We start from the raw sequence: 23365 nt of genomic DNA on the forward strand, positions 1-23365 counted from the left end.
AGCTTTCCTAGAAAGGTTTTTTCCACCTTCTAAAATGTTACAGTTGAGGGATGAGATCAACAGCTTTAGGCAATTGGCTAATGAAGCTTTGGATGAGACTTGGGCGAGGTTTAAAAAGAAGTTGACTCAATGCCCAAACCATAAGATAACTGATGAACACTTGATGGAAATATTCTACAGAGCTTTGAACTCACTTACAAAGCCAATAGTGGATAATGCTGTAGGAGGAGCTTTTATGGAGATAACCTACACTGAGGCTGCAGGTATGTTAGAAAGAATAACTAAGACAAGTAGATCTTGGCATACCAGAGATTATATGGTAGCAAGTAATACTGGATCTAGTGTAATATCAATAGAGCAACGTAGGAGAGATGATGAGCATGATCAGGATATGGCTCACATAAAAACCCAGATGGATCTGCTCACAAAATATTTGCTATCAAGAATATAGAAAAGGTAAAAGCTGTGGGATCCCACGGTAAGAGATTTGAATCAAAAACCAAGGAAGATGCTAACTACTTGCATAACTAGGGGGGTTTCCAGACTGGTGGTCAAGGAAACCAAGGTTGGAACCATCAAGGAGATTGGAAGAATAAAAGTGATAGGAGTGGACTATATGTACCTCCTGGAAGCCGTGATAATGCTGCCACCAATTCAGGTAAAATGTCCATGGAGGACATGATGGAGAAACTATTAAAGGGAGTTCAGGCAGCCAATTCTTGGGTGACTACTATGATGAGTGACATATCTTCCATGAGTCAACTAGTAAACTCGTACTCAATTGCTATTAAACAACTGGAGCAACAAATAAGCCAATTATCTATAGCATTCAACCAGAGATAGAATGAGACTCTACCAAGTGATATAGTTTAAAATCCATGGAATGATGGATCGTGTATGGCTATTACCACTAGGAGCAGTAAGATATTATCTAGTCCAACATTGGGTGAATCCTCTCATACTGATGCAGTTGAAATGGATTGGGAGATGGTTAATGAATCTTTAGTGGTGCCTGTGGAGTTGGGAAGTTTGAAAAAAAAGAGTGCAAAAGCGGAACAACCACCTAAGCCAAACCATGTTAGTGATGTAAAGCAAGGTATAAGAAAGTAGGTAAAAGTTGCTCCAACTGAAATCCCAAGGCCACCACCTCCATTTCCATAATTATTAAAGAAGAAAGAAGATGATGGAAAGTTTAGGAAATTCATGGCTATGTTGAAGCAGTTGACAGTATATGTGCCCTTAGTTGAAGTACTGGAATAGATGCCTGGCTATGCTAATTTTATAAAAGACCTGTTGAAGAAGAAAAGGACTATGAGCTATGAAATGGTAGACAATCTTCATCATTATAGTGCTATTTCTACAAGATCTATTGTCCAGAAGAAAGTAGATCCAGGAGCATTTACTGTTCCATGTATGATTGGTTTGCTAAAGTTTGAAAAGTCCCTTTATGATCTTGGGGCAAGTATAAATCTAATGCCATTGACGGTTTTCAAGAAGCTGGGTTTAAGAGATCCTATGCCCACCAATATGCGGCTTTTAATGGTGGATAAATTGGTAAAAAGGCCGATTGGGATTCTACATGATGTACTTATAAAAGTTGTGGATTTTGTATTTCCTGTCGACTTTGTAATTCTTGATTGCGAAGTGGACTTGAAGTACCCATAATTTTGGGTAGGCCATTCTTATTAACTAGGAGAGTGTTAGTAGACATAGAGCTGAATAAACTAAAATATAGGCTCAATGACAAAGAAGTTAGTTTTGAAGTATGTCGGTCTATGAAATAACAAAAGGAGATGAGTGTCTTCTCGATTGTTGATGTATTCTACAAAGATGAGTGAGATGTATTAATTAAGGATAGGTATGTTATGGAGACCATAGCTTGTTTGGTTGAACTGACTTCAAAGTGGTTGGACTAGGAATGAAGAATTTTCTTGATCCAGCAAATGAGGTACAAATGGTATCATCATTGTATCTTGATAAAGTCTGAGTAGTCAAGATAATCGAGTCATGCCAGGACGTTAAGTCAGGCACTTCATGGGAGGTAACTCATGATTTTATTTTCATTTTATCATGTTAAACAAAAATGCAGAAATAAGTGTCGAGCCACGACCGAAACTATGGCGCTTGGTCTAATCATTGTTGTTGTTTTTGATTAAGTGTAGATGCATGAATTACTAAGGAGGAGATTAGTACCAAATTTGGTTTGGAATTGAGCCATGTTATCATTTGTAACTTTAGGAGTGATGGGAACACTGTAGGTAAGTTTGAGTGATCAAATATGTAAGGCTTAAGTATGATTCATGTTAGAGTCATGCCCCGATTTATGTTAATCCTACCCAATAAGATTTGTGGTGCGACTTTATTTTGTGACTTATAGTAAGGTCTGTAGTGGTAGCATAGGATTGGGCTAATAGGTCTGATGTCGAAGCCCACCACTAATCTCGATGGGGATATGGGGGTGAAGCCCCTACGTTTTGAACCTTTTTCAATGCTTTATATGAATAATGGGGTGCATGGAGTCCAAGTTTAAGTGTACTACAGGGTGTGTGGTGCCCAAGGTTACATAGGCCATGGCAAAGGAATTGGCTAAGCCATAGCCTAAGATCACCCTCACATATGCTATAGCTTATGCATTGTATACCTTAACTTTGGCGATGGCTTGTGAATCGCACACCCAACCGCACACCCTCATTGTTTCACTTGTGCGATAACCAATGCGGCGCACAACCTAATCTGTGCAATACCTTATGCGACGCATACTTACACTTGTGCGATAACATGTACGGCGCATACTTAAATGCACATGCCCATAGCCTTACCTATGCGATACCCAATGCGCCGCACACTTAAATATTTAACTTTTCTTATGCGTCACATACCTTTCCCAATTTAGCTTGGTCCTGACTGCTAATTGGGTTAATCCGATCTGGATTTTACCCTTAATCCATACAATATTAAGCTCCTACCATTCTCTTTGTCCTTCACTAATCTTCCATCTTAAAGGTATGTTTTACTTTCTTAATCCTTAGTTATTACGACTCTATATTAAAGTTAATTGATTTCTTAAGGATTACGAATTAAATTCTTGCCATGATGATGTTGTAAAAGTGATGGTGTTTTGTATATTTTGATATGGTTGAAAGTGTAGAGCATGATTCTGTTCAAAAAGTGCTTCATTGAAATAGAATTAGGGGAATTGAAGTGAGTGAATTGTATTATGACTAATGTTGATCACCATGTCAAAGTGTATGTTGGCGAAGTCTGAGTACCCAACAATAACACTTAATTGGTTGATACTAACAAATTAAGTGTGGCATGGTAACTTCACTACCCTCATCTTAATTATACCTAGTTTCATTATGTGTGCCTAACGTGGATGATATGATGAACACAGGAAAAATGGCTCTGATGATGATCTCAACGCAGGTGGCATAACTTCTAATGTGGATGAGGAGTACTAATAGCCATTATTTGCACTGGAGACAGTGTTTAGCCTAAGTGTGGGGTGGCTGGTTACTTAGCTATTTGTTTTGCAAGAAAATAGTACCTTCTCCTTAGCATTCTTCTATGAGAGGATTAGTTATTTTGTTTATTTTGTTTCTTGTTAGATGTTTATTCTATTTAGTCATAATTAGGTGCTTTTCTCGATGATGGATGGATGAAGACTTTCTTAAGTTATTTAATTACATGTAACTATTCTTGTGGATCACATAACATTATAACATAAGTATGTGATGGATCATTATATTTGAAACACCTAGGCTTTAGTTGTGACTCTTGTTGTGATTGTTGGTTTTATTTGAATTCATGTAATTGTTGGGTTGAGAATCTATAATGCTCCTAATTGAGTTGACCATGTGCCATGAGTGTTTAAGACTGTTGTATATTCCTTATTTCAACTAATACTGGAACTTGCCTGGTGTGTGTGCAAACCAAAATAAAGATTGTGAGTTCAGGAGATGATTTAGGCATTTCTTTGATAGCCATTATTCATACCTTCTGTTGACCTACCTTTGTACATTATCTTAGCTAGCCCTATTGATCCTTTAGCTTGTTCTTTTGTTAGCCTCAAATGTATCCTTATCCGTTCTTTAATAAATCGTAATTTGATCCAAAAGCTCCTAAGTGATTTAATGTAAAATCAATTTTAGTTAGGAGTTTGACAATAAGAGGAAAAAAGTGAAATTGATTCCCTTAATCAAGTTATTGGCGTGTGAAATTAATGTGGTTGTGAGTAGTAAATATTGTTAAAAAAGTTCTAAATTTTATCCCGGACATATTATAATGAACCTGTTTTGGCACTGGTCCTTCTTTGACATTGTGTACCTCAACTAAGGAAAACTACTTAAGTTGAGGATGGCTATTATAGGGGAGCATAACGTGAAAAAGGTGTAAAAAAATATATTTGAAAGGGTTGCATACTCCCACCATAGTGTTATTAATTGAGCTTAGCGTGTTGGGGTGAAAAGTAAATCTGTGAAGACAGCAGAAGTGGAAATTGGTTGTTAAAGATTGGTCTTAATTGCATAATGTAGTGTATTAAAGTTCTTAGAGAAGATAGTCACTATTTCTTACCAAAATAGTTCCTACCCATCCTTTAGCCTGCATTAGAACCCGTAAAAGACCTATTTGATCCTAATCTTAGCATTCTGATATTAGTGGAGTATTACACAAAGGGCAAGCATATGGTCATCAGTTTTAATTTGAGAATTCTTTGTGAGAGTGAGCGCAACTTAATTTTTGTACCCATTTTGTTAGAAATTGCATGATTGTGAGTGATTATGGGTAACTTTCTTGTTGTCAGGGCACATGGTTGATGAAGGTTGGATAATTTGTATGATTTCATTGCTTAAAAGGTATGCATGAAATCGCCAACATAATGAGTCTATTCTTGAGGGTAGGTTGTCTCTAGTAATGATTCCTAAATCTACTTCTTTTTCATAATTGTTGTGTGAGCCTATTGAGCATCTTGTCTTCCTTTGTAGGTGCTAAGGTTTGTGTAGTATGCATAAATGGATATGGTGTTCAAGGAAGAACAAATCTTTAAGTGTAGGGTGGTGATCTTGGGTGTATTTATATGCCTAAGCACCATAACTTATCCATATTATAGCTAAGTTTAGAGAACAAAGTGCCTAGTTTCTTATGTTTTTACTCTACTTCTATGTAATTGAGCTAACTGATGTGATTAGCATGATTTCAGGTATTAATAAAGTAGATGAAGACATAATGGTACTATGGAATGTTGATGGCATATGACATAAGAGAGAGTAGCAGCCTGGACCAAATATGGCAACTAGAAACTATGTCCAAGACTAGTTGGTCATTTATAATTAGTTTAGGGATTTAGAAGGAAATTATGAGAGAAAAGATTATTAAAAGGCTTAATGCTGAAATTTTATTCATAATTTATTATTCTGTATTATTTTGAGAGAGGAGAGAGGTGGCTTACACGAAGGGAGAAACACTATTCATCTTCTCCACCAAGATCGTCTTCTAGTTTTTGGTATGATGATTAATTCTATTGTGATTTCTGTTTAACCCATGAGTGGCTAAGTTTATTAGTTAGGGTTATGGAAGCCTTGTATCATACAATCTATCACTTTGGGTTTTGAATTCATTATGCATTGATTTGTTTACATCATACTCTTTTCGCTTATCTTGAATTCTAGTGGTTGCAAACATAAATGATATGACTTAAAATGCAATTTGTTTGAAAGAAAGGTTGATGTTCGGAAAAGATAGTAGTGACAAGAAAATAGGATTCCAAACTCTTATTTCATACGTTAATGCCTTAGCAGGATTAACTACTTGGAGATTTTTTATTGTTTTTTGGTAAACGCTTTTAATTCTACGCTTTTGATCATACGATGCATGTATGAATTCGTAAAGCCCATAGTTAAAAAGTATTGAAAAAACTACAAGGAGGACATAACCCTAGCTTGCCATTTCTCTGGATTTGAATACTACTACACATATTTCATCTTATTAAACTGAAAACATTAATTTATGAACTTAATCAAATCCCCCTATTTATTTTATGAAAATGAATAATTAAAAGTCAACTAATCATCATACAACTTAATTAGCTCCATATTCCCTGTGGGATTCGACCCCAACCAAGTTGGGTTGTATATTTGAAAACGTCCGCTTACTCTCTCATAAGAGAGATGTAATTTGGGCATATCACCTCCTAAGAAGAACAGAAGAAGAACAGGAACTCAGGAAACCCCTCAGCTCATCCAGGCAGATCCTTTGGACGACCATGTCTCTCATGCAGAATTAGAGGATGCATTCACTACTCTAGCAAACTCCATAGCACCATTAAATAAATGGCCAACTGTTGTTCTGGCCAACCCAGTGACTAATACTGCTACACCTAGAATTTGGGATTTCACCCAGATGAATCCTTCTTCTTTCATATGAACCATAGGAATTCTTAGATATTGTTTTGAAAGTCCCAGATGCTATGGGGGTGACGTCAAGTCAGAGTGCCGAGTTGGCTACATATCAATTGTAGGACGAAGCTCATACTTGGTTTAAGTGGTGGAAAGTTGATAGAGGTGCTGATGTAGGGCCTATAGAATGGGAAGAGTTTGTCATGACTTTCTTGGATAGATTCTTTCTATTGGAGTTGAGAGAGGCCAAAGTGTTGGAGTTCATTAATTTTAGTCAAGGAAACATGAGTATGAGGGAGTATTCTCTCAAGTCCACTGAGTTAGCTAGACATGCTCCTCATGTGGTGCCTAGCAGTAGGTCCAAGATGAGTAAGTTTGTGTATGGCGTGGATGATAGTATGGACAAGGAGTCTAGGACCACAAAATTGATTAGTGAGATGGACTTATCTAGGCTGATGGTCGATGCTCAATAGATAGAGGAGCAAAAGACTAAGGAGAAGGAGAGATGAAACAAGAGAGCTAGGACGGGTAGTTAGAATTTCAATCATCCAAATTCAGAAGGTGGTAACCGTCCTCAATTTCATTAAAGGTCTTTAGCCCTAGTACCTTCTTCAGCTAGTGCCCTAGTACCCAAATGCAAAAACGAAAATAGGGATAGGGCAGCAGGCTCTAAGTCCTAGGTCGATGTTAGGAGTGCTCATACAAATCCTCTATGTCAGAAATATGGTAGATACCATCAGGGTGAGTGTAGAGCGGGTAGTTATGTGTGTGTCAGGTATAGCAAGCTAGGCGATCATATTGGGTAGTTTCTCAAAAGGGTAGGGATGTGCACTAATAGGGCCAGTCTCCTCAGTCGTTAGTTCCATTTGGTCGCCCAACTCAGCAGGGTGTCGCTTCTAGTGCTAGCAGTGGTCAGCGTCCTAACAGATTATATGCTCTTCAGTCCTGCTAATATTAGGAAAATTCTTCTGACCTAGTTACTGGTACGTTGCAGGTCTTTCACTTACATGTTTATGCTTTACTAGACCTTGGAGCTTCTTTTTATTTTGTAAGTCCATCTATAGCCATCAATTTTGGAGTCGATCCTAAAAATCTAGCAGAGCTCTTTTCAATTTCTACCCCAGTAGGCATTTCCATTGTAGCCAGATGGTATACAAGAACTGTTCGATCACAATATCTTAAAAAGTTACTTTAATTGATCTAATAGAGTTAGAGATGACAGATTTTAACATCATTCTCAGCATGGATTGGCTAACTTATGCTATGCCTCAGCTGATTCTAGAAATAAAATAGTTCATTTTCAGTTTCTAAATGAACCAGTCCTTGAATGGAGGGGTAGTACTACATCTTTTAAGGGTCAGTTGATTTCTTACCTTAGAGCCAAAAAGATAATATCGAAAGGGTGTATTTACCATCTCGTGTGAGTCAAAGACTCTAGCTAAGAAACTCCAAATCTTGAGTTAGTTCCAGTAGTAAATGAATTCTCTGATGTATTTCTTAAAGATCTTCTTGGAGTTGCTCCCAAAAGGAAAATAAACTTTTGAATAGACCTTCTCCAAGATACTCAACCTATATTTTTTTTGCCATACAGAATGGATCCAACTAAACTCAAAGAACTTAAAGAACAATTGAAGGATCTCTTAGATAAGGGATTCATCAGACCCAGCATCTCCCTATGAGGCACACCTATTCTATTCATACGTAAGAAAGATGGTTCTCTCTGAATATGCATAGACTACTGTCAGTTGAACCAGGTCATAGTCAAGAATAAATATCCATTTCCTAAAATCGATGATTTGTTTGACAAACTTTTGGGTGCCAGTTACTTTCCCAAGATAGACCTCAGATTAGGCTATCATTGGCTTAGAGTCAGAGAATGTGACATTCCAAAAACAAGATTTCCGAGATCGATGTAGTCACTTCAAATTTCTAGTCATGTCCTTTGGTCTCACGAATGCCCCAACAACCTTCATGGACTTGATGAACCGAGTGTTCAAGTAGTACTTGGACATATTTGTCATAGTCTTCATTGATGACATTATTTGTCATAGTCTTCAAGATCTTGAGCTAGTATCTATAGTGGTTGCCTTAAGGATTTGGAAGCATTAATTGTATAGGGTTCATGTGGATGTGTTCACAGATCATAAAAGCCTTCACTATGTGTTCTATCAAAAAGATTTACATTTGCATCAGAGAAAATGGTTAGAGTTATTGAAGGATTATGACATAAGTGTTCTGTATTATCCGGGCAAAGCGAATGTAGTGGTTGATGCTCTCAGTAGAATGTCTATGGGTAGTGTAGCTCATGTTGAGGGCGGTAAGAAGAAGTTAGCTCTGGAAGTTCATCAGCTTGCCCGATTTGGTGTTCATTTACTCAATTCAGTAGAAGGTAGTGTATAGGTGAAGAGTAGCTCAGAGTCATCTCTAGTTTCTGAGGTGAAGAAAAAATAGGATAAAGATCCCAGTCTAGTTAAGTTGAAAAAATCAATCAGAGATTAGAAAGTGGAGGTTTTCTCCCAAGGGGGTGATGGTGTTTTGCATTGTTAGGGTAGATTGTATTTTTTGGGTGTAGATGAGTTGGGGCAACAAATTCTTGCAGAAGCGCATGATGCACGTTACTCTATTCATCCAGGTTTCACTAAGAAGTACTATGATTTGAGGCAGATCTATTAGAGAAGTAGGATAAAGAGACATATTGCAGAGTTTGTAGCTAAGTGCTCTACATGTCAGCAAGTTAAGGTTGTGCACCAGAAACGTAGTGGGTCTATGCAGTAGTTCAGTATTCCTATGTGGAACTGGGAGGAAGTGAACATGGACTTTGTGATAGGTTTGCCTCATACCCGTCGTTAATATGACTTTATTTAGGTTATCTTAGACAAGATGACCAACTCAGCTTATTTCTTGCCATTCCATAACTTTTACTGAATCGAGGACTATGCCAATCTCTGATAGAGGCTCTCAGTTTACCTCTCACTTATGGAAAGTGTTCCAAAAAGGTCTTGGTACCGAAGTTCACCTCAGTAAAACCTTCCACGCTCAGACAGACAGTCAAGAAAAAAGGACCATTCATACTTTTAAGGATATGTTGAGAGCGTGCGTTGTTGATTTCAAGGGTAGTTGGGATGACCATTTTTATTTGATTTAATTCGCAAAAAATAACAACTATCATTCCAGTATTTGTATGTGCTCCATCTGAGGTTCTCTACGGTAGGAGATATAAATCTCCAATTAGTTGGTTTGAAGTAGGCGAGGTTGTTGTAGTAGGGCCGGACTTGGTGTTTGATGCATTAGAAAAGGTTAAGTTGATCATAGAAAGGCTTTGGGCTGCCCAGAGCCTACAGAAATTGTATGCAGATGTGAGGAGAAATGATCTTGAGTTTAAGGTCGGTGATCTTGTGTTCTTGAAAATCTCTAACATAAAGAGAGTGAAGAGATTTAGGAAGAAAGGGAAATTCATTCCCCGATAGTTCGGTCCCCTCAGAATTCTCAGTTGTTTCAAAAAGGAAGCTTATGATCTAGAGTTACTCTCAGATTTAGCCTCAGTACCCCCAATGTTCCATGTCTCATTGTTGAAAAAGTGCATTGGTTATCCAGCTGTAATTGTTCCCTTAGAACGCGCAGATATTCAGAACAGTCTTTTCTTTGAGGAAATTCTATTCAAAATTCTTTATCATCAAGTTCGTAGAATAAGGAACAAAGAAGTTCCACTAGTCAAATTTATTTTGCGGAATCAGTCCATTGAGGGAGCCACTTGGGAAGTAGAAGCAGATACATGGAACAAGTACGCTTATCTTTTCTTTGGGAATCCAGATTTAGTATGAGGTACTAATCTTCTTAAGATTTTCTTTTCTCTGTCAGGCTCAGTTTCAGCCGTACATCATGTTCCTATTAGTCATACATTCATGAATCATTTTAGTCATGCATTCCATGCATCATACATGCATATTCATTGTGTAATCTTAGTCCATCAGTTCCCTCAGCTTCCCCAGTTTTATTCGGGGATGAATGATCCTAAGGGGGAGGATATTTTAATGCTCTGTATTTCCCTAGCATAATCTAAGTCCTAGTGCATGAGTATTCTTATATGAAATTTTTTCCACACTCTTTATTTTTTGTTTAGAGCCTGCCATTGTGTAAGAAATTCAATTAGCTTTCCAATGATATAAAATTTGCCTAAATCTGATAATCGGGTAAGAAGTTATGGCGATTTTAAGTTTAAGTCATTAAATACAGTCATTTTAACCCTCAGCACAGAGCATAGGTAGCCCAAATGAAATTTGTTGATTTCCAACGTCACTCAGTGATCATGGTGCATCGTGGAGCAGGCCAATTTATCATTTGTCAATTTCCACTGGGCCTCCGCTATGTTGGCGCATCGCAGAGGTGGCCAAATTGGCATCCAAAGGCTTATCGCGATAGTGGCGCATCGTGCCGTCTGTCCAGATCCTAGTTTTCCCATTTTTAGTGGATTGGCACAGTAGTGGCGCATCGCGCCAAGGAAAAAAATCAAGATGGTCAGTTTTCAGCTTCCATTTTAAAATTCGTTTAAGGGATTTGGGTCTTTTTCCATGACCCTAATTAACCTAAAACACAAAATTTAACCCCTAAACACCCTAAGTAGTCATAATTTTTTCAATTCCTCTCTTAATAAAAAATCCCTCTTTCAAGAATAAGAAACTTTAGCCCTCAAATTCAAGGTAATTTCTCAAGAACTCTCCATTCATCTCTTCAAATTCATTAACCCAGGTATGTTAGATGTTCATCCATGGATCCTTTTCATCCATGGATTCCAAGCAAACTTTTTAAATTATAAAATTGTGATTTTTTCAAGTCATCATGTTTCAAATTATGATTTCATCCATGAATCTCCATGAACTATGATTCTATACCTTGTTACCATGAAATTATTGTTATTATTCAATCTTCCATGTTTTAATATTTTGAGTTACTAAATTAAACCTTGATTCAATGATATTATGATAAATTCATGCTATTTCTACAAGTTTCATGAGATTCCTATGATTGTTTAAAACCATGAACTATAAGTATTGTATAAAATGCCTACAAGAGTGATTTATTTATTAAGAGCCTTTATGTTTTGGCCTTAAAGCTTAGTGTACTTTCAGTATTGTTGCTTTAAGTCCTAGGGTATTGAATACCCAAAAACCATAGCTGATTATTTAGTCTACCCTCAGAACATTACAGAATAGTCTTAAGATTATATTATGAGCATTATTTGAATAGTCAGATATCAGTAATTCAACTTAGACAAGTCCGGTATCTCAGTGTCTTTCAGTTGGGAGTAGGATTTAGCACTGAGTGAGTGTAAGGATGGCGGCTTCACCATCAGATAGACAGAGTCATTAGTAGCAGTCCCTATTCTCCTAAACTACGTAGCTAACATAGGATATAAGTAGTCACCAGTCAGATTAGGCTTGACTATCTCGCAGGGGTCACCCGTCAGTTCAGCCTTGACACCCTTAGTCTTTTGGACATTATATTAGTTTAGTGGATCCACACAACCATTATTAGTACCTGTGGAATGGTATTAACACCCTTCCAGCTGGGGTTATAGGTTGAACCCTGATTTTCCTAAATTGGGGAATATCGATTAGATGATACCTCCCACAGTCTTAGATATGGTCTCACTTATAGTCCGAGTTTAGTTATTAAGTTTTAGTATTGCTTGACCAAAGCATACAGATTTTAGTTATCTTACTATTTTGGTTTACAGATTTTACTCAATTATGTTATATGTTTGGTCATGCATCCTTGGTATTTACAGATTTCCATACATTATCAGTATCTACAGATTCCTTGTTCTCTACCCAATACTCCATGCTTTACATGCATATCCAGTTAATTATTAGTTTTGTTCATAAAACCATGCATATCAGCCTACCTCATTTGGCATACCAGTACATTCAAAGTACTGACTGCTTACCTTTTTTTTTGTTCTATGATGTATAATATCAAAGGTTCTAAAGCTCCCGACTCGTGAGTAGACTCATCAGATTCTCAGCAGTAGCAGTGGTGAGTCCTCAAACTTTGAGGACATGCTTACTTTATTTCATGTCTTAGTTAGTAGTTAGTTGGTTTTAGTTAGGGCCTGTCCCATTAACTCATAGTCAGCCAGTCAGTTATAGAGTCTTTTCAGACATTAGAGTCAGTTATTCAGTATTCATATATTATAGTTAGTGATCTAGTTTATTTTTATTTTATCACACTCAGTTAGTTTTTTCTATAGACTCATAGTTCAATTTTAAATTCAATTATTAAAACCTTATGGCATGCCAGTATTCTTTCGCATTTAGGATTATGTTATTTAGTGCTTAAATTAGGTACCAACTCATGGGTTAGCTTGTGGTCTCTTATAAAGGTAAGCGCCGTGTAACAACTAGGGGTTAGTCTCAGGTCATTACATGCTAGCGCAATAAGAATTTGCGTACATTATTGTTTGGCTACAATTTTTTCCCAATGATAATTTGGAGCCAGCAAATACTTCAAAATAGAGAATTGGCTTTAAAAAAAATGAATTGCTCGATAACCAAAGTATCAATCCTAACAAGTCATAGATGACTTTGGGCAGGTATGGAACATCTCTAATGGAAAAAATTAGTGGAAATATGGAAAATCACGTGAAGGGTTATTACAACAACTATATCGTTTAGCAGGGATGCGACAACTAAGTCAAATGCATTTATATTTATCCCTTAATTGAACCAAATTGGGTACTTAGGAATATTACTATAATAAATGCAAATTATAATTTCATTTAGTTAGAATATGGAAATCAAATTTATCTTTTCCATGTTCTATCAGTTTGTTCCTCCTTTTGGGTTCACAAGAGAATTATAAATGTATTCTAAGGGTAGTGAATCCTTAAAATAGTGGTAAAAAGAATAAAAAATAATAAACTATGATAAACAAACATAGCTAAATAAATTCATAACAAAAATCCATGTTCTTGGCCTTAACCCTGAAAAAGAGTGTTTAGCCGATCATACTTTAGCTCTTTGATAATCTGACTTTTCTTTATTATTTACACTTTTAATTATGTTGTAGATTATTTCTTAACATATTTAGATGGATAAATCTTAGATTGGAAAGCCCAGGAACACATCTGAATATAAGTGTAGTTTGACTCAATTTCTGGACTTTGCATATATGAATGAAGTCGTAGGAGATAAAATTAATTATCCATGTCATCTGTACTATTTTTCAAAGTGGAAAACTAGAGATATAATGCACTCCTATTTGATCTAAAAGCAATTTCCTCAAAATTATATCACATGGGTTATACATAGAGAAAGGAATGTGTTGAATAATTCTCCCAATATATAGGTTACTCATGATATACTGCCTCCTAAAAATCCCATATAATTATTGATTAATGAAGCATTTTAGAGCTTAAGGTATAAGGGGATGATGTAGGCCCTTCACATGTAGCGGGAGAAAAAGGAATGTCAAATGACGTGACTACTTTGAATAACACAGACTTTCTTGAGTTTCTTAGGAATGGAAGTCAAGAATTGTATGACGGATCTAAGTACTCAAAGTTAGAATTTTGTTGAAATTGTATCATTTTAAGTGTTTGGGTGGATTAAGTGACAAGGGAATGAAAATGATCCATGATCTACTAAGAGATGCATTTGATTTTGCAAAGCTCCCTAGTTCTTTTTATGATGCTAAGAAAACCATTAAGAAATTGTGTCTTGATTATATAAAAATAGATGCCTTCCTAAATGATTGCATGTTATATTGGTTAAATGATGCTAATGAGGAAAGATGCAAACATTTTCACACTTCTAGATGGAAAGCTACAAAGAAGAATGATAAAGATCATGCACCTGGTACAAGTAAGAAGCAAAAGAAGAAATTTGCAAAAATTTTGCGTTACTTTCCATTAAAACCAAGGTTGCAAAGATTGTTCATGTTCTTCAAGATTGCTGAGCATATGATATGGCATGGAGAGGGTGTTAAAAATGATGGAATTTTGAGGCATCCTTGAGATGTTAAGTCATGGAAAAGATTCGATACAACTTTTCTTGAATTTATTTCTAATTTTTGAAATGTTCGATTAGGCGTAGCTAGTGATGGTTTCAATCTATTTGAGATGATGAGTACTTCTTATAGCATATGGACAGTCATTTTGGTTCCATATAACCTTTTTCCTTGGGAGTATTAAGAAGCCAAATTTTATCCTATCAATGATCTTTCTAGGTTCACGTATAGTCGGTAATAACATAGATGTATATCTACAATCCCTTATCAAGGAATTGAATAAATTATAGTATGAAGGTGTGGAAACATTTGATTCGAATACAATGTTTAGAATGAGGGCAGCTCTTATGTGGACAATAAGTAACTTTCCTTGACTTGATATTTTATCTGGTTAGAACACGCATACTGGTTTAGCATGTCCTTCTTGTAATTTTGATGCCAAACCGAGTAGACTTCTATAGAGTAGAAAATGGTGTTTTATTGGTCATCATTGATTTTTGACAAGAAATCATAAATTAGATTGATGAGGCATCATTTTTTCTGGAGATGTGGAGGAGAAAAATCCACTAAAAAAGTTATCTGGGTCATGTATTTTACAATAAGTGAGAGATATTGATATTACATTTTGAAAACTAGGGTGATTGAATGATAAAAGGAAAAGAAATATAGAAAGGAGTCATGGGGAAATTTCAACTCAATAATGGAAAACCAAAAAAATATTCTTCCAGCTTCCATATTGGGAATTCAACCCATTGCCCAATAATTTGGATGTTATGCGTATTGAAAAGAATGTATTTGACAATGTTTTGTACTCAATTCTAAATGAAACAGAAAATCAAAAGATCATGTAAAGGATTAAAAATTCCTACAAGATATGGGTATAAGACCAGATCTTTGGCTTGATGAGAATGGAGAATGCCGACTTGGTGCGTTTACAATCCCCTCCAAGAAAACAGTTTTCTTTCTAAAAACTCTTAAGAATATCTCAGTGTCAAATGGTTATTCAAGTAATATTTCTCATTGTATTGATCTAGAACAAAAGCAAATATTTGGATTAAAAATTCATGATTTTCACATCATTATGGAACAATTATTACCTGTAGCAATTTGCAATGTGCTTTCAAATCATGTTGTTGTAGTTTTGGTAAAGCTTTTTCCCTGCTTTAGACTTCTCTTTATGAAAACCTTAAGCTTCTCAGACTTGGATAAGCTACAACAGAGGATTGTTCTCCACTTTGCCATTATGAGATGCTATTCCCTCCATCTTTTTTCACTGTAATGGTTTATTTAGTTGTCCATCTAGTGGATCAAGTAATACAAGGTGGTCTGATATATTATCGTTGGATGTATTTTGTTGAAAGGTAAAATATTTGTTATTTGGAAACTCTTTAAATTGATCTTTTAATAGTGATTAAAAGTAAATGCTTGTTCTAATGTTATTTTGCGTTTTGTTAGAATGTTATGTCATTTCAAGTCTTTTGTGGGGAACAAGTCGCAGGCTGGTTCCATAACTGAAGGTTACATAATTGAAGAAGCTCTAACTTTTTGTTCTCGTTACATTGAGGATATTGAGTCAATGGTAAATAGGCCTAAACATGTTAATGATGAATCAAATCATAATAAGGTTTCTAACAGGTCATCTATGTTTCCTCGACAAGGTAAACCTATTGGGGGATCCTCAATAGTTCCCTTGACTCTTCTATAGAGGACTTAAGCTCATCGATATGTGTTACTTAATTGTGCAGCAGTGCAACCATTTATAGAGTAAGAGGTTAAATAAATTTTGTAATTGGCAAAAATTATAAAGTAAAGTGATTAAGTTTGATTGAAATAACACCTTTGTAGTAAGTACAAGGATCACACAAGAAGAAGTTGAAGAGGTCGAAGACCTTCAACCACAGTGGTAGAGAAGAGAGTTAATAAGAAGTTTGTTTATTAGTTTCCAAAGAGAATGAGTGAATGGTATTAGAATGTTTATATATTCATAACTTTCTATGATAATTTATAATGTTTTATTAAAATAATTTTATTTATTTAGATTATGAATCCAGAAATAGCAGACACGATATATACAGATTTGGAGTTCTTAGCATGAGGTCCAAGCCCAAGTGTAAGAAGATCCAGTGCTTATAACACTAATGGATTCAAATTTCTTACTTTGTTCAAAGAAAAAGGACTGAGAACTCAAAATAGTGGAGTTTTTCTTACATCTAACATCTCATGTATTGCTTCTACTGCTAATAGAAATGCGAGACAAGTAGAGTTTCCATATTATGGAAAGTTGGATGATATTATTGAGCTTAATTATTATGGTAAGTTTAGAGTTGTGCTCTTCAAATGTCAGTGGGATGATATTACTCGTGATAGAGGGTTCAAAAAAGATATTGGAATTTTAATTGTTTCAAATTTTCTAAGTTAATTAACACTGGTGATCAAGAGGATCATGACCCTTATATTGAAGCATCTCAAGCGAATTTGGTCGTCTATATTAATGATGAAACTGATAAAGAATAGAGTGTGGCTGTACATCTAAGGCCAAGAGATCTGTTTGACATGGGTGAAGCCGATGAAGAATAAATATATGAGAATAAGCCATACCAACAACAATAATATGAAAGTTTTTTTATGATAATTATGAAAATGTTCAAATTGCGATAGAGGGGCATATGTCTAATAGAAATTATGTTACTTTATTTGATATGAAAAAGTTTAATTTTGATGAACTGCATATTACATTATCATAGTCATTATCATGTCGTCCAATTCTGAATGTTTTCTATGTGATATAATTTATGGGAATATATTCCATTCTAGTTATTTGAGTTTAAGGATTATGTTTAGTTTGATCAAATGCCTCTATTTGGATTTGAAAGATAATGATTCCTCAATAATCTTCTGGACTAGCACTTGATGCAATTTGTCAAGGAGAGGATTAAACCATTACGTTACAATTATGTTTTCAAATACATATCATTTGGATCCATTCTATCTATGGTAAGTGTCTTCAAGTTGATAAAATTTTCTCTACAGATTAGTCCATTTGTTTCTTATTCAACTTGCAGGTAAAAATATTTCATTGCTAGTGATTAGTTAAATTATTTCTTATTCAAGTTGCAGGTAAAAATATTTCATTGATTTTCTAATAGAATTTTTTTTAAAATATAGATATGTCGAAGATAAAGCATGAACATAACATTATAAAGCTAGTTCAGTCGACACATACTTCAGAAGATGCATCTACATCACAAAAAAACAAGTCAAAGCTACCATTAAAATCACTTCTTCAAGCGAAACCTCAAGTGACACCTTCCGTTTCAACCACATCATACCTGAATTGATTAGTTTTGTCCACAAGAGAAATGAATCCAAAAGTTCTGGAATCAGCTTCCTCAGTTCAGCCTATATCATAGCCTCCAATATAGACTTCATCATAATCAACTTCCTCAGTTCAACCTCCAGTACATCAAGCACCATCAAAGCCTCTAGTACATTAAGCTACCTCAGTTTAGCCTATAGCATAGTAGGTATGATCACAAGCTACTTCATCAGTTCAACTTGCAACACATCTAGAACTATTAGAATTAAATTCATCAGTTCAGCCTCCAGCACATCAGGCACCATTATTTCAGACTGTAGCACAACAGATACTATCATGGGCTACTTCATCAGTTAAACTTGCAACATGGCAGGTACCATTGCAATTGACATCTTTATTTCAAACCACAACATAGAAGGCACCATCACAGCCAAATCCTCCATTTCAATCCGCTGCACAACAAACACCATCATAACTAACTCCTCCAGTTCAACAAGAAGCACAACAAATATGATCACAACCAACCCCTCCAGTTTAACAAGAAGCACAACAAACACCATCATATCAGGCTCTATTATTTCATCCCGTAGTACAAGCACCACCCAAATAATATACTGGACATAAGTCAAATAGATATTGCATGGTAGACGCAATAGGTAAGATGCAACACTTCATCTAATTTGTTTGTGTCTGATTTCTTTTTACCTCGGTAAACTTCTTTTATTTTCTTGCATCAAATTTCTTAAATGATGTGTATCAATTTTTTCCTTTCTTCATATCAACCAAATTTGAGTATAAACATGTTATGTTTGTTATTCACATATTCTTTTTCATCCACCAAATATGCTCGGTAGAATAAATATATCTTATTTTAAAGATTCATATGGGGCTATGAAAACAAGACACTTGAAGGTTAGCGACATGCTAAATTTATCCTCTGAAGAATGTATAATCATTGAATTTGATGATGTTGCACCAATTGGAGAAACACAAGGCCTTCTTATTGGTTTTTGTGGGATTTTAGCAACTGACAGCTCTATTTTCCCAATTAGCTTAAACAAATGGAATGATTTACCTTATTCATACTTTAACCGCTGATTTGCTCAAATTATAAAGGTATAAACTCTATAATTTTATAACTATAGCTATATATTATGTATACATACTTTATATTGACATGGATATATATTTTCTAACCAATATTTTATTTATAAAGCCCCAAGTTTATTTTGAAACAATCAAGTCAATTGCACAATGCTATGTATATAATTCTATTTCAAAGAAGTGGGGTGTAAGGAGGCTAAAGTTGTGGGTAATGTTCCAAATAGAATTTCACCGGATCAATGGACTTCTTATGTTGATTATTTTCTGGACAAGAAAATTCTAGTATCTTCTTAAATCCTTTATTTGAAGCTGGACTTATTGTTCTTTATATTGAATTAAAGTATTTATTTTCTAGAAAATATGTAAGCAAAATGCTGAAAATCGGAAAAAATAAACTATTCCACTCATTGGTGGTTCCAAATCTAACGCGAGAAGAAAAGTTGAAATAGTGAAATATATTTGTTAACTATGTTTTACTTTAGTTTATTAAACATGAAACTATCCTTAATTTGTTACGTTAATATTGTTTGTAGATAGTTGAAACTGGACAAAAGCCTGGGCGAGCAGAACTTTTTCTTGCTACTCATAAGAAAGAAGATGGATCATATGTTAATGAAGCGACAAAAGAGATTTGTGTAGGTACCTCTATTGAGCAATTTTTACCATTTCTCCTAGTTTTTCCTATTTTACTTACAAATTTATGGTGTATGGAAAAGTGAATTATTCGTAGTTCAAGCGCTAGTGAATTTCAAAACTGTAATTAAATTTTGTTATAAGTTTTACAAAGTGGTGTTATTTTTTCTTAATAGTATTTGGGGGCTGATTAATTTATCAGAAATTATGCTTGTGTGTTCTTTGTTGAAAGTCATATTGTGGCTGAAATGGAGAGTGTTGGAAAGCTATAATTGTTCTTTGTCTCCAAGGGCTATGGTGAAAGTGTATGTTTAAGGTGGGGGTGGATTCAATTTTCTCTTGGTTGTCGGATTGGGTAGGGATGGAGGGATTTAGGTGCCTCATTATTTTCTGCTCGTAATATCTTTCTTTTTCCTAAATCAAATATGGAAAGTTGTAATAGAGTGGCAAGTGTGCTCACTAAGTTATTGTATACTTCTATTAAGTTTAAGTTTTAGTGGCCTTGAAGTGGGAGACATATGGTGGAGAATCGAAGAGAAACTAAAATTTGTATTATTAAAATTATGATTTTATCAATGAAGCTACAGAATGGGATGGTTTTAAACTATCCTCCAACTTCCTTCTCATATTTTGATCCAAATAATTAGGAAATTTAGGACCCACATTTAGAAAGATTTCAGGGGATTAGATTGATTTGGACATTGTTCTAGTGATGGAAAAATTTTTCTTGTGTCATGTGTACACTATCCAGCTTCGAAATAAAAACATTATTCATCAAAACATGGTTGAGTGGATTAGATTTGGCGAAGTGAAAGACCTTGCTAAAGTATAAAGTCAACTGTTGCTTCTTGAATAATGATAGGTTTACCAACAACAGAGTCAGATTTTCCAGAATTATGACTAATAAGGTATGTTGAAGATGCGTCACGCCATGCTTATTTCCTTGTTTTCCTTATTTGTTTTACTGGAGCTACTGATACCTTTTCTTGAAGATTCTGGTTGTTAGTTCTAATTTCTTGATTAGTATATTGAAAGTATGTCAAGATGCCAATTCTTAATAGTTATGTTTGCTGCCATATAGAGTCAGGAATAATCGCTAGCTCGCCATTCAATAGGAGAACAAACTATATATGGTATAATACATTTAAATTTGATCAAAATTTGGTGTCTTTAAGACTTTGAATAATGCAGATTACACTATCATAAGACTATTAAGTATTCAATAAGATTAGGTGATGATGGAACCTCTCATTCATGAGTTGTGGCCACTGAATTTGTACTTTAATTTAAGCTTACTTTTTTAGTATTATCTTATAGTCATATAGAGGGTAGAGAATAATTTAATTAATCGACTAATTAAGAAGGGAATGAATTCTTATGGTAAAATGATTAATTTAGAATTTAATACTAGTTGGTGTTGAATATTGGTACTCCTAGTAGTATGGCATATAGGAAGTTAAATTATGAAGAAATGGACAGGGTTGGTCCCTTCAAGCAGCAGATTAATCCTAAACAAGTGCTTGTATGCATGTAAGGGCCATATAGAAGTATAAAAAAACACTATTAACAATTTGGAATGTATTGGTGTTCACCATTGACTAATTGTTATTCCTTTTTAGTCTAATAGGATAATTAACTTACAAGATTTTGAAAATAAAGTATTATGAAATTTTGATAATTCAGTTTCTTAAGGATAAAATCATAGGTTAGTTAATTCAATGGCATGTTATGTCTGTTATTCGGATATTTGAAGGAAATATTGCTGCCAATTACAATAGCTAACATGACACCTTCCAGCAACTCTTGTCTCGTTTTAACTTAGTTTTGTTCATATGTTCACTTGCATGCTTAGTATTATAGTCTTTCCAGGTAGATAATGATTTTTTTTCTTCTATTTAGTACCTATAAGCATGTAGGCATCCTGGCATGTAATATCTAACTTGTTTATACATGTGTTCTGTTTATTGTTCACTACTAATCGAAGTTATACTATGGTTTCTATGTTGTATTTTTAGGATAAAATTGAACTCACAGTAAGTCAAAGAATAATGGATGAGTCTAAAGTTTCTCTAAATGATGTTATTGGTAAGGTGATAGGAAATGAGTATTCTGGAAGGGTGAGGTGCTTGGGACTAGGAGATGTTCCTAGCAGATTATTTAAACAAACACATCCTCATTTTGGTGGTATGAGATCTTCAAGTAGTAACAGTTCATGTCCATCTAATTGCCAAGAAAACTAAATTCAAATATTAAATGCTCATAAGCAAAGCCAATAGAACTACAAAGAAATGGTGAATACTCACAATTTAATGATGAATGCTTTCACAGAATATATGATAATGAAATAAGGCACAATACCTGAACAGTTTGCTAGATTTTTCATTTTTCTTACGGTAAATAATTTTCTTGATTACCTTTTTCATTTTAAAAAAATTAAGTTATTATATTGTTATAAAATATTTAGCATCCAAAGACCTTACTATTTTTTTTATATTTTGTAGCCAAGTTATGCATCTAGTGGACCTCTTTCGGATGTGAATGTAAGATCATCTGGTGGTAGTTACTCTAGCGATATTCATTGAAGTTTTGGATGTAATCATATTTGTAATTATGACAATGTTATAATCGTTGGAATAATAGTTTGTGTTTAATTTAGTTGTTTAAAACTAATGACAATACTTTGTGGTACATAATTTTTATGATCTAATATATTTTGATTTTTGTTGTTTTTAAGATGTATTTTTTTGATCCAATAGTGAATAATATTATATGAAAACTGTTAAATAATATTCAAATTGAAATATTGATCATGAGCACTATAATAATTATTTTAATAAAAATATCAAATGAATTGTGGGGGTCCTGACCCCTGCTAACAAAAAAATTGTAAAAATTGTAGAGGAGGTTTCACTCGTCGTTATATTTTTAAAAATGTTAGGCAGTTGTTAATTTAATTTAAATATTGCAGGGGTTAAAACCACTACATTGTAACCACCGCTAAACTATTGTGGTAGTAAATACAAAACTGTCATAAAGTGATTGCGATGCTAGTAATTGTGGGGGTTTTGTACACCGCTTTGATGTCAATTTGTGGGGGTTACTGACCTCCACAATCCGTAAATATAACCCCCCTAAAATGAGCAATTTTTTGTAGTGTATCCCTTTTTTCCTTTATTTACTTAGATTATATATTCATTTCTTGGCCTTGTATACAATTATATATCCTTCTTTCGTCCTCTTATTCTTATATTGGTCATTGATATACAACATAGTGTTGAGATTCCTAAGAATGGCTAGAATAATATAGTGCATCCTTATTACTTCCTTAGGATTATTATATTAGTCTATAGGGCACAAATAGGATAATTGATCCTTATTATCTCATTTTTTTTCTTATATGGTTGCTAGATATCCGGCTAGACATAGTGAACTTGGTGCCTTAGTTGATGACTTACTCAATCGATTTGAGTTTGGACCCATTTAAATTCACTCTCTCGTAGATCTGACAAGTATGTGGTTACAAATTTCACTATGATATGTGCATTTTATTTCCCACATTTACCATTTTATTTGTATGTATTGGGGTATTCATACCCGTTGATAATTATATGCCTATATGAGTTCATATTGGTTATTGTGTGAATTATTATTAACTCCATAATTTTAGGACTACTCCATGGCTTATCTCTTTTTGTAGTGGATAAAGTTGATCTTTATTGATATTTTCTCCTTATGTGTGTAGCATTTGGGTTCAAGTACCTTGGCACATTGACCTTATTGTGGCCCTTGAATGGTATTGCTATTGCTATCATTGTCAAATGTTATTTATGTTATTCCTTGATGTGATTGATCCTCATTAGGTAGCTATTTAGACTAGCATTATCAAGCTAGAATTCCATTTTCTTGTGATTCT

Source organism: Capsicum annuum, chromosome 7 (assembly GCF_002878395.1).
Source record: "Capsicum annuum cultivar UCD-10X-F1 chromosome 7, UCD10Xv1.1, whole genome shotgun sequence".
Lineage (NCBI taxonomy): Eukaryota > Viridiplantae > Streptophyta > Magnoliopsida > Solanales > Solanaceae > Capsicum > Capsicum annuum.